Genomic DNA, 10,347 nt, shown 5'->3' with positions numbered 1-10,347 from the left:
GAGAGAGAATGGTGACCATCTGTAGCTAAGAAGTTTCTTCTTCATGTAATCATAGTGCTGACATCATTCACAAGTGGCAGAACAGAGTAAAGCATTTATCTTTTATTCCACAAGGTGGTATGTTTTATGTATAAACTATTTGGGGTAGTGTTTTTATTCTGAATTTAATTATGTGCTTTTTAAAATGGTTTTCTTATTTTTGCCTTGTTAGTACATCACTTAGAATCCTGCCTCTGGGTCTAACAAATTGCCTGATGCCAAAGTAGATACATGTACTTGTTCCCAAATTGATAACACATGCCAAGGTTTTCTGTATTGCCCTCAATAAACACACTTCTGGGGGTATTCTTAACCCTGATCTCAATGAGAACTCCAAATGTGTTCCCTCTCAGCAAGAAGATTAGCTTCCCTTTACTTTCTCCCTATGGTTATGGCTTTAAAAATTAAATATACTTCACAGAAATAATATGTTCCTTTACATATAAAAATTATTTGCATATAGTATAGGATTGAATGAAGTTGTGAAATAATATTAGAAGTTATCTAAAACAAAAGTTGAAAATTGTTGGCAATAAAATTCAATTTTAACCTAACAATCTATCTTAAGCCTTCCAAATACCTCGGATTATGCCTTTTCCTTTTTTTCCAAAATGACTTCTTCAAGGCCCCCTTCACATACTCTCAAATGAGTCTGAGATTTCAAGTTAAAGATTTTTTGATTCTTTATGTTTGCTTCCTATATCTTTGTTTCAGAAACGTCTGTAAAAACATCAGTAAGATACAAGCTTATATATAACTGCAGTATATATTTAGAGTACATTGTCCATCCACCCATTCATTTTTTCATTCTCTCACTCGTCAAATATTTATTCAGTGCCTTCATTATTGTTCCTGGCATATTGTGTTAAGCATTGAGGATACAAAATGGGATGAACTACCTTTTATGAGTAATAAAATAGTAATGATAGCCTTAAACCTAATATTCAGCAAGATAAATGAGACTGTTATTTTAAAAATATTTATTTGTAATGATTTTCTATACTTTTTTCTATTATTGATTTGAAACTATTGTTGCATTTATCTTTTGCTTACCTGTCTTCAATATACTTTAAGCTGAGTGACTTATGGTTTAAACATCACATCTTGCCAGAAAAAAATCGGTAAATGCATTTAAGTATTTTATGAGTTTCTAGTAGCTCCTAATTGTCATTTTATTCTAATTGTTCCTTTAAAATAGTTTTAGATTCTCATTGTATGTTGGGGTCCTGGAGCACTAGAAAAAAATGAAGGGAAATGGTCTCTGCCAGTAGATTGGAACTCGAATGCTATTTGTTTAGAGAGGATTATAGTTGGTATGAGCTCAAAGATCAGGAGACAGCACACACTGCAAAAACAAATATAATTATTAATAGGACACATAATAGAAGGTTTAACTGTCTATACAACAGAAATGAGTAGTCACTTTCTACCTTGGGAGGCGTTGGTTGTCTTCTTAAAGAGTGTCCTTGTTCAAATGTAAGCAAAGCCAGTGATCAAATGCTTTTCTAACTAGAGATTAGTTCAGGTGTTTACCTTTAACGGTCTTTTTACTCAGGGCACAAAAAATGGCATGTTAAAATGAAAAAAAAAACAACTTTCTGTATACTGAGAGAAAATGCTGCTGCTAAATAGTAAGGTAATTCTTATTCAAACTAAAAATGTCTCTTTTTTGTGTGTCAAATTGAGTCATCAGACTGCTCAGTATTATGCTTAAGCCAATAAAAGGAAGAAAGAATATTCAGAAGTAAAACATGCCCATACTTATACAGTTTCAAGTTAGAATGGTTGGTTATCTTATTAAGTTGCTACCCGCTACAATATTTAGTACTTTATTTCTGAAATGCTGCACAAATATTAATGAATTGATTCTGTAACACTTCTTAAAGTCTGCTAGCATTGTCCCTGAGATTTCTAAGGCTAAGAAAAAAAGATCATTTCAATAAATGTGCTTAGAGCTAGAGGAACCATAGCACGTTCATCATACCCTTAAGTAAGTCCTGTTTTAGAAGGAAAATATGTTGGACATGGTTATGTGTCAAAATAGACAATAACTGTTCCAGATCAGAGTAGAGAGGTAGAAAACTAGACCTATAGTTGGCCTTAGAGCAAAGGGCTATTTTGCTCCTTAGGAACGGCAGGCATTACAACACCATGATTCTGTCTTACACACTAACTTCTTCAGTAGTTACTTTAACACCAGGGAAGGTAATTACCCTTCCTCAGCTAACTCTGAACACATATGGAACATACTACCCTTACAGTCAAAGGCAGTTACCTTAGCATGTAAGATTGGTGCAGCCCTGCTTGACAAATTTTCCCGAAGCAAGAAGTAGTAAAAAAAACTAGCCATTCCCCAGGAGCAGATCTTCAAAATTAGAAAAGTGCCTGGAAATTTGGAAGGAAAAAAGAGTTGGAGCAACACTGTGCAGTTTTCTACATGAGCTCTCCCCCTTGCCATCACCTTTTTAAAAAATAAATTAACTCATCATGAGATTTCTAAATGCATTCTTCTAACATATGGTAAGGAGTGTAAACATACTGGACTTATTTTAGGGGAAGAAGTAACTTGATTGATTCAAACAGTACCTCAGAATTTATTTAGTAATGTCAGAAGTCACAACTTCTTTTTATCACTTCGGATTCACAAAATTGCATCAGAGGAAGATATATGCTTGAGTCTGATTGCTCCCAGACATGCATTTTTCCTCCATCAAGGATCTAAAAAAATACTAAAAAGCCAACTTGTATTTGTGTGGGTTTTCATGGCACTCATCCAGAGTGATTTCCCACTGAATGTTATGCCAAACCTGTGAAACTATCAGAATATGTCCTGACACTAGTAATTTTCTCTCGGGAGTCTAAAATTAGGGTCCTTCTGTTGAAATTAAATAAATGTGAGTAATTGCTTAATAATAGGAGAGTTCTGATACCAGAGATCATGGTATTCTTAACTTTGAAATGAGCAACACAAAATTCAAAACACAGTTTAATTGCATGCAGAGAAAGTACACACTGGAATGAAGTCAAGTATTGCCAAGGATTAAGTCTTCATTCTCTTTCATTAGGAAAAGTCCCACCCATGCACATGGGCCACCATGCTTATAGGCAGCAGGAGACACTGTTGCACTGTTTTCTTCCCAACCTGAAAGGCCTAAGGATGAAACCAGAGATCATCTGCTTGTGAATATGGGGAAAATAACCCATTTTTACAGCATGGGTTTAATGTGATGTTGATGGTAAATGACATGATCACTGAAAACAGATGCCATATGGAGTCTCGTTGATTGATGCGCAAATCTCTGACAGCAGAAACCCAGGTTGTCAGTTTGCCTTCATGGTTGTCTTACTGAGATCTAGGCAGGAAGGGATCCTCTTCATTTCAAATGCTGGGACGTGAGTCACGCTGTCAGAAATAAAGGGTCCTTCTATCTGGCCTTATTATCCCAAAGTGTAAGCAACAGGAGAATGTTTTTTAAAGGTGATACTGGGAATTTTGAAATCCCCTTGAATAAATTGTCTTTCTTAAATGAAGAACATTTTCACAGAATAGTTCATTAGAAGCTCTTTCCTTGGTTGAAACAATGTTCTATTCTCCTTAAAAGGATCGTTGCTATTATCTTTAAAGTGTATGGTATCCTTCCAGATTGATGTGTGAGAACTTTGGTTAACTTGGGATTTTGTGAAATGAGGAATTATGGCCCCTCATGCTTTTGTGTGAGTTTGGATGTGGTCCTAGTACAAAGAGAAAACAGGACTTTACCATGTGCAGTAAAAGGGGGACTGACTTGAATTAAGAGCCTCTCAGGAAGCAGCGAGAGGAGCCTCTGCACCTGAACTAAGTTTGGGAGACATGTGCCGTTTGGTTCTAATTGGTGCAGTCTGATCAAGCAAATCAAAGGAATGAAGTATTTATAAGCTCTGGAGTGAATGGTATTCTTTAGAATCTCAACAAACTATATATTATGTTAGATGTTAATCGTACGTGATTCTGTAGAGAAAAGCAGTTGGCAACAACATGAGAAATGATGGTATTGGGTAATGTGATGTAGTGGAAAGGCATCTGAACCCAAAACCTATAAATACTTCATTCCAATGGTAGATTCTAATTATATTTTCTGAATTGGTTTTTGACTGGTTGGCTCATTTTATATTTAATAATAACATCTATTAAAGATTTTTAACTACAAAAGCAATACATATTTTATTTAAAAATTAGATAATATAAGAAAAAACCACTTATATTTCTACTACCCAAAGGCAACCAATATATTTTTCTATGCACAGGTTTTTATATTTTTAAAAATATACCATATATGAAATTTTATATTTTGCTTTTTAAATTTAACATTATATCACATTTTAATTTTTTTGTTTTTGTGTTAAATTACTCTAAAATTTCTTTTATTAGCTATAATAATAATCATCAAATGAGTATCTTATGGTATTCTTAACCATTGCCTCATTGATGTGTATCACTTCTTATCATGATAATATTGCAATGAACATTTCCCTGCAAAGTTGTATTTCTGGATCTTGGTTTATATTAATACTAGAGGCCCGGTGCACAAAAATTTGTGCACTCGGGGGGGGAGGGGAAGGGGGTCCCTCAGCTCGGCCTGTGCCCTCTCGCAGTCTGGGACCCTTCAGGAGATAACGACCTGCTGGCTTAGGTCTGCTCCCGGATGGCAGAGGGCAGGCCCAATCCCTAGGTGCAGCCCCTGGTTGGGCTCAGAGCAGGGCCGAGTGGGGAGTTGGGGCGCCGCCTCCTGGTTGCACAGAGCAGGGCAGATTGGGAGGTTGCTATGCCTCCCTCAGTCATGCTCAGGGTAGGGCCGATTGGGGGGTTGGGGCACCGCCCTCTGGCACACTCAAGGCAGGGTCGATAGGGAGGTTGTGGCGCCCCCCCCTGTCACGCACAGAGCAGGGCCAATGAGGGGGTTTGGGCACTGCGCCCTGTCATTCACAGAGCAGGGCCCATCAGGGGGTTGAGGAGCTCCCACCTGTCACTCACAGAGTAGGGGTAATAGGGGAGTTGGGGCACCGTCCCCTGTCACCCACAGAGCAGGGCCGATCAGGGGGTTGGGGCGCCGCACCCTGTCACACACAGAGCCGCAGGGCAATCAGGGGGTTGGGGCACCTTCCCCTGTCACGAACAGAGCAGGGCCGATAGGGAGGTTGTGGCCCCACCCCCCATCACACCCCAAGCTGCAGGGCGATCAGGGGGTTTGGGCGCTGCCCCCTGTCACGCTGATCCCGGTGCGGGGAGGCCTCGCAGCTCCGCTGATCCCAGTGCTGGGAGGCATATTACCCTTTTACTATATAGGGTAGAGGCCTGGTGCATGGGTGGGTGCTGGCTGGTTTGCCCTGAAGGGGGTCCTGGATCAGGGTGGGGGGCCCCCCTGGGGGGCCTGGCTAGCTTGGGGGAGGGGATGATGGCTCTTTGCAGCTGGTCACACACCCTTCAGGGTGGGGGTCCCCACTGGGGAGCTGAAGGCTGTTTTCAGACTGGGGATGACTGAAGCTCCCAACTGCTCCTTTTTTTCTTTTTCTTTTTTTATTTTTTTAATTCTGGGCCAGCTTTAGCTTTGAAGCTTGGCTCCAGCTCTTAGGCCTCCGCTGCCGAAAGTAGGTTTCTGGCCTTTGCTTACAATGTTGTGATCCTGCTGGCTGAAGCCTGGCAGGTTTCTGGGGTTTTGTTTAGCTTCTATGTTTGTTACATAGTTGCTTGCAGCTCAGAGGCCTGCAGCGGCAGGCGGGGAATGTTGGAGTCCTCCTTCACTGAAGCAAGCAAGCCTCATGTTAGTTTCAAGCTGCCTGGCTTCCGGCCGCCATCTTGGCTGGCATTTAATTTGCATATCGCCCTGATTAGCCAGTGGGAAGGGCAACGGTCGTACGCCAATTACCATGTTTCTCTTTTATTAGATAGGATCATTGGTTCTCAGGTATAGAATTATTAGGCTAGACTAAAACCTTTTTAAAGGCTTTAGGTAGAAATTGTGAAATTGTTTTCCAGAATGGTTGTATCAATTTACATTCTCTCTAGCAGAGTGTGACAATATTCATTTCATGGCTCATTCAGGTGGCTGATTTTTAAAACTCTCTTGGGATTTCACGAGGCACACTGGTATTTGGAAAGCGATGTGATTGCTGTTTGACCCTTTCCTTCACCCCCACCCCCAAACTCTCCATGTACAATATTCTTTATTATGAGATGAATTACAAAATCTCATCAACATATAATTTTTTAAACTGGGAACACCTAACAATTTTTATTTTCCCCAGATGACAGTAGTCTAATGAAGGAGAGGAGGAAAAGCCTTGGTTAGGGAATCGAGGCCCATTCTCTACTTTACTCCTTCACTCACACACTATGTGACCTTGCACAAATTACTTAACCTCTTTGCGCCTCTATTTCTTCATCAAGGAGGGTAGTGGATTTAACCAGATTATCTCTAAAGTACTTCTGACTCTAAGATTCTTTGACGATATCAAAACTATTTTTTTCTAGGAAAGAATGACCCTTCTAACTCCTCCTCCTTTCAGAATCCAAATGGAAGGTGCCTGTTGTATTTATTTCTAGAAGCTTTCAGTGAATTTAAATCTATGTGGCTATATTGGGTTAACTTTCATGTTTCTATCCAGATTTACTTTAAAGAAATAGCACGACAAGAGCATAACTTTTGCTTGATCCTTTTGTCAGTTAAACAAAAACAGATGAAAGTTATAACAAAGAATCCTTTAAAAATATAAGTACATGCACCCTAACCGATTTGGCTCAGTGGATGGAGCGTCAACCTGCGGACTGAAGGGCCCCAGGTTCGATTCCAGTCAAGGGCATGTACCTGAGTTGCGGGCACATCCCCAGTAGGAGGTGTGCAGGAGGCAGCTTATCGATGTTTCTCTCTCATTGATGTTTCTAACTATCCCTCTCCCTTCCTTTCTGTAAAAAAATCAATAAAATATATATTAAAAAAATAAAAATATAAGTACATGGCAGAATGTGCCAAATTATGCCCGAAGCTTTGTAGTGTAATGGTCACTGGTTTCAGTGGGAATTTCACACAAATCTTTGAGATAAGAATTTGGAGTTCATAACTATAGCACAGATCATATCCTCTAAATGATAACATCGCCTTATCTGAGCTGCTTCGAACACTTATTTTGCTTCTTTCATTTTTGTATATATGCTTAAATATGATGCTAGCATGGAAAAAACATATATTATTTCCTAGCAGGATTTTTTTACAGAACTTTGGGTTATATTTAAAAAAAAAAGTTTTATTGAGGTACAATTCACATATCATAAGATTAACCCCCTTAAGGTATAAGTTAGTGGTTTTTAGTATATGCACAGAGTTGTACAACCATCACCATAGATTGTATTTGAAAAACAAAGGAAAGTGTATAGACAATATGCCAGTTGCTTGCTCCTATTTAGTAGGTTTGATATTATGCATAGATTCTTTTTTCATTTAAGACCTTGTTCTGTTGTAAAATTTTTAATTGTTCAGAGTTAATAAAACTGTATTATGGGCACATTTTCGGTTTAATTAGAAATCTAGCCCAACTGGTGTGGCTCAGTGGTTGACCATCGACCCATGAACCAAGAGGTCACCAGTTTGATTCCCAGTCAGGGCACATGCCCAGGTTTCCAGCTTGATCCCCAGTTGGGGGTGTGCAGGAGGCAGCCAATCAATGATTCTCTCTCATCATTGATGTTTCTATATCTGTCTCTCCCACTGAAATCAATAAAAACATTTAAAAAATCCATCTACCAAATATTTGGTTTACAAAAATAGAAAAGCTAAAAGTGTGTGTGTTTGATGGTTTTGCAATACAATGAAAGCTGAATAAGAGGCTGAAGAATTCATATGTTTCTGAATTTATTTAAAATATTTGTCATTTAAAATATTTTCTCCCTCTGTTGACTTAAAATTCAAACAGATGATTATATATCATGCCCAGACCAAAAATATCTGAAGGCGATAGAGGAATAATAGTCTTTTGTCTTCAAGCTATGAAGAAACAAAAAGCTTATATTTTGAGAAAGCATAGGTATAATTCAAAGTGATAAATAATTATAACTGAGACATATATGTTTTATCCCAAGTATTTCAGAAGATTGATTGTGGAAGCGTTAATTACATTTTTCTATTTAAGCCTTTACAATAAGCTTGCTAGTAATATTTTCTTAACTATTTTATAAACAAGCTGAATAACTTACTCCTGCACTGAGTGACTTTTTAGTAACTTTTACTGCTGAAGATATAAAAACAAAACATTATCATTGTAAGTTTAGATAAAAACGTTTTCTTTTAAACTTTCCAAGATAGCATCTCATCTATTTTAAAAATAAATGTATGGTTTTATTGATTTTTTTTTTAAGCCAGAGAGAGAGAGGAAAACATTGATTATCAGCTGCCTCCTGTATGAGCCCACAGCCTGGGCATGTGCCCTGACCTGGAATCGAACTGGTGATGCTCAATTGCTGAGCCACACCGACTGGGCAGCATCTCATTTTTCTTCCCCAGTCTATCTCTTAGGAATTGTATGAGTTGTCATAAATTATTATCTTACTGTTCAGTTTGAGAAATTGATACCTATTTTACAGAAGGGAAATTTGAAGTAAAAAAGCAGAGGCCTAACATTTTTGCTAGAACCTCAGTACAGTTCTTAATTCTAAGACCCTCTCCTCTAAGTGTTTATTACTTGAAATGACCTTGACTAAGTCATCTAACCTTTACATGTCTTATTTTCCTCATCTGCCAAATGAGAGTAAAGGATGGTCTAGTTACATGGCAGCTTCTGATGACCAAAAGTAGTTGTATAACATCAAGTAATTGTATGTAATCTTTCCCTTGGAAAGATACCAACAAACTAATATTTTTATATGACTTATACATTTATTTATGATACCTCGATTCACATTTGGGAAACTTGTTGAACTCTTAATCTAAAATACACTGAAACACGATAAGAGTTTAAATAAGCTAACTCATATTAGGATATTTGAGAGAGATTATGAACACTGATTTTTATTTTGTTTTTAAGTAAGCACTGAGATATATGAGAAGTGAACTTAGCTTGAGGAAAATAAGATGGCTCATAATGAGACATAAGAAAAATTCATAAAAATATGTGGTACAATTAGCTGAATCGAATTACTTTAGCTGAGAACAACCAAACTTGCTAACAAGGTAGAGACTAGAAATAGAGAGCATGATATTCATCTTTATAAAATTGGGAATGTTCTGTGTTTTATAAATGTGATTTACATATTAGTGGGATGCTAACTACTAAGGCAGCATTGTTCTCTAGGAAAAAGATGGATGCCCTCTGCTGCCATCTTATTTCCCTCTGCTTGCTGTCAAAACAGGAGGGAAAAGGCAAAAGCCACGCAAGGTGGTCAGGGAGTGGAGCTGGGAAGGTCTAGATCTAGAATCAGCACTCCCAAGGGTCTGCCTATATTTATAACTTCACTCTAAAGTGATTTTACGTAATCATTAGCATATACACACATAATTTTAAAAAAATATTTCTAGTAGTAATACCATCTGAAAGAAATGTGTGCCGTAAAAATTCAGGAAAACTAGTATGAGGTAGAAGTATCTTATCTATGAGATTTCTCTTAAAGTGAAACTAGTTTCACTTCAGCCAAAAATTTTTTTGGAGCTAAAGAGTACCACCTTATTCAATTAAGCAACCTAAAAGATTACTTAAGTGTATGCTGTGGGCCTAGAATTGTTTTTTCATTGTTTTAGTGAAGCAGATGAAAAATTCTGGCTGTAGGTGGCAGCATCACACTAATGTGTTCTTCCTAAAGCCTCCCAAGGCGAGTTTGTGAGAAAGATGTTAGGGGCTCTGGTTCCTGGAGGACTACAGTTCATTCACTAAAACACCAGCCACGGTTTTTCTTTGTTGAGGGTGAAAATTTTTCTTCACTCTGAAAGTATCCACTTCTAAATTCACTACATTCAGGCAGCTTTAAGCACGTTCCTTTCGTTGTGGAATTGGGGAGACACCATGAATGTGTACTTTATAAGAGGTTCTAAAAATACCAATCACAGGGCCTTTGAAAACACAGATTTGTCAGCATTTCACATTAATGGCCCTTTTATTTGTTTGTTTTCATTCCTGATTTATAGACAGCACCCCATTATAGAGGCAATATATTTTCATTTAAATAACTTTCAAGTTATTTATGACTGGCAATGACTTTGAGGTTGGGTGTTTTACTTTGTTTTATTTTTGTTAACAGGTTCATTCTGGTGCTAGTGATAACAATTAGAACCTAAAATAAAAGCAGTT

Source organism: Myotis davidii, unplaced genomic scaffold, assembly GCF_000327345.1.
Source record: "Myotis davidii unplaced genomic scaffold, ASM32734v1 scaffold684, whole genome shotgun sequence".
In the NCBI taxonomy this organism is placed as follows: Eukaryota; Metazoa; Chordata; class Mammalia; order Chiroptera; family Vespertilionidae; genus Myotis; species Myotis davidii.
The sequence above is the reverse complement of the archived record's forward strand: the minus strand, read 5'-3'. Positions refer to the sequence as shown.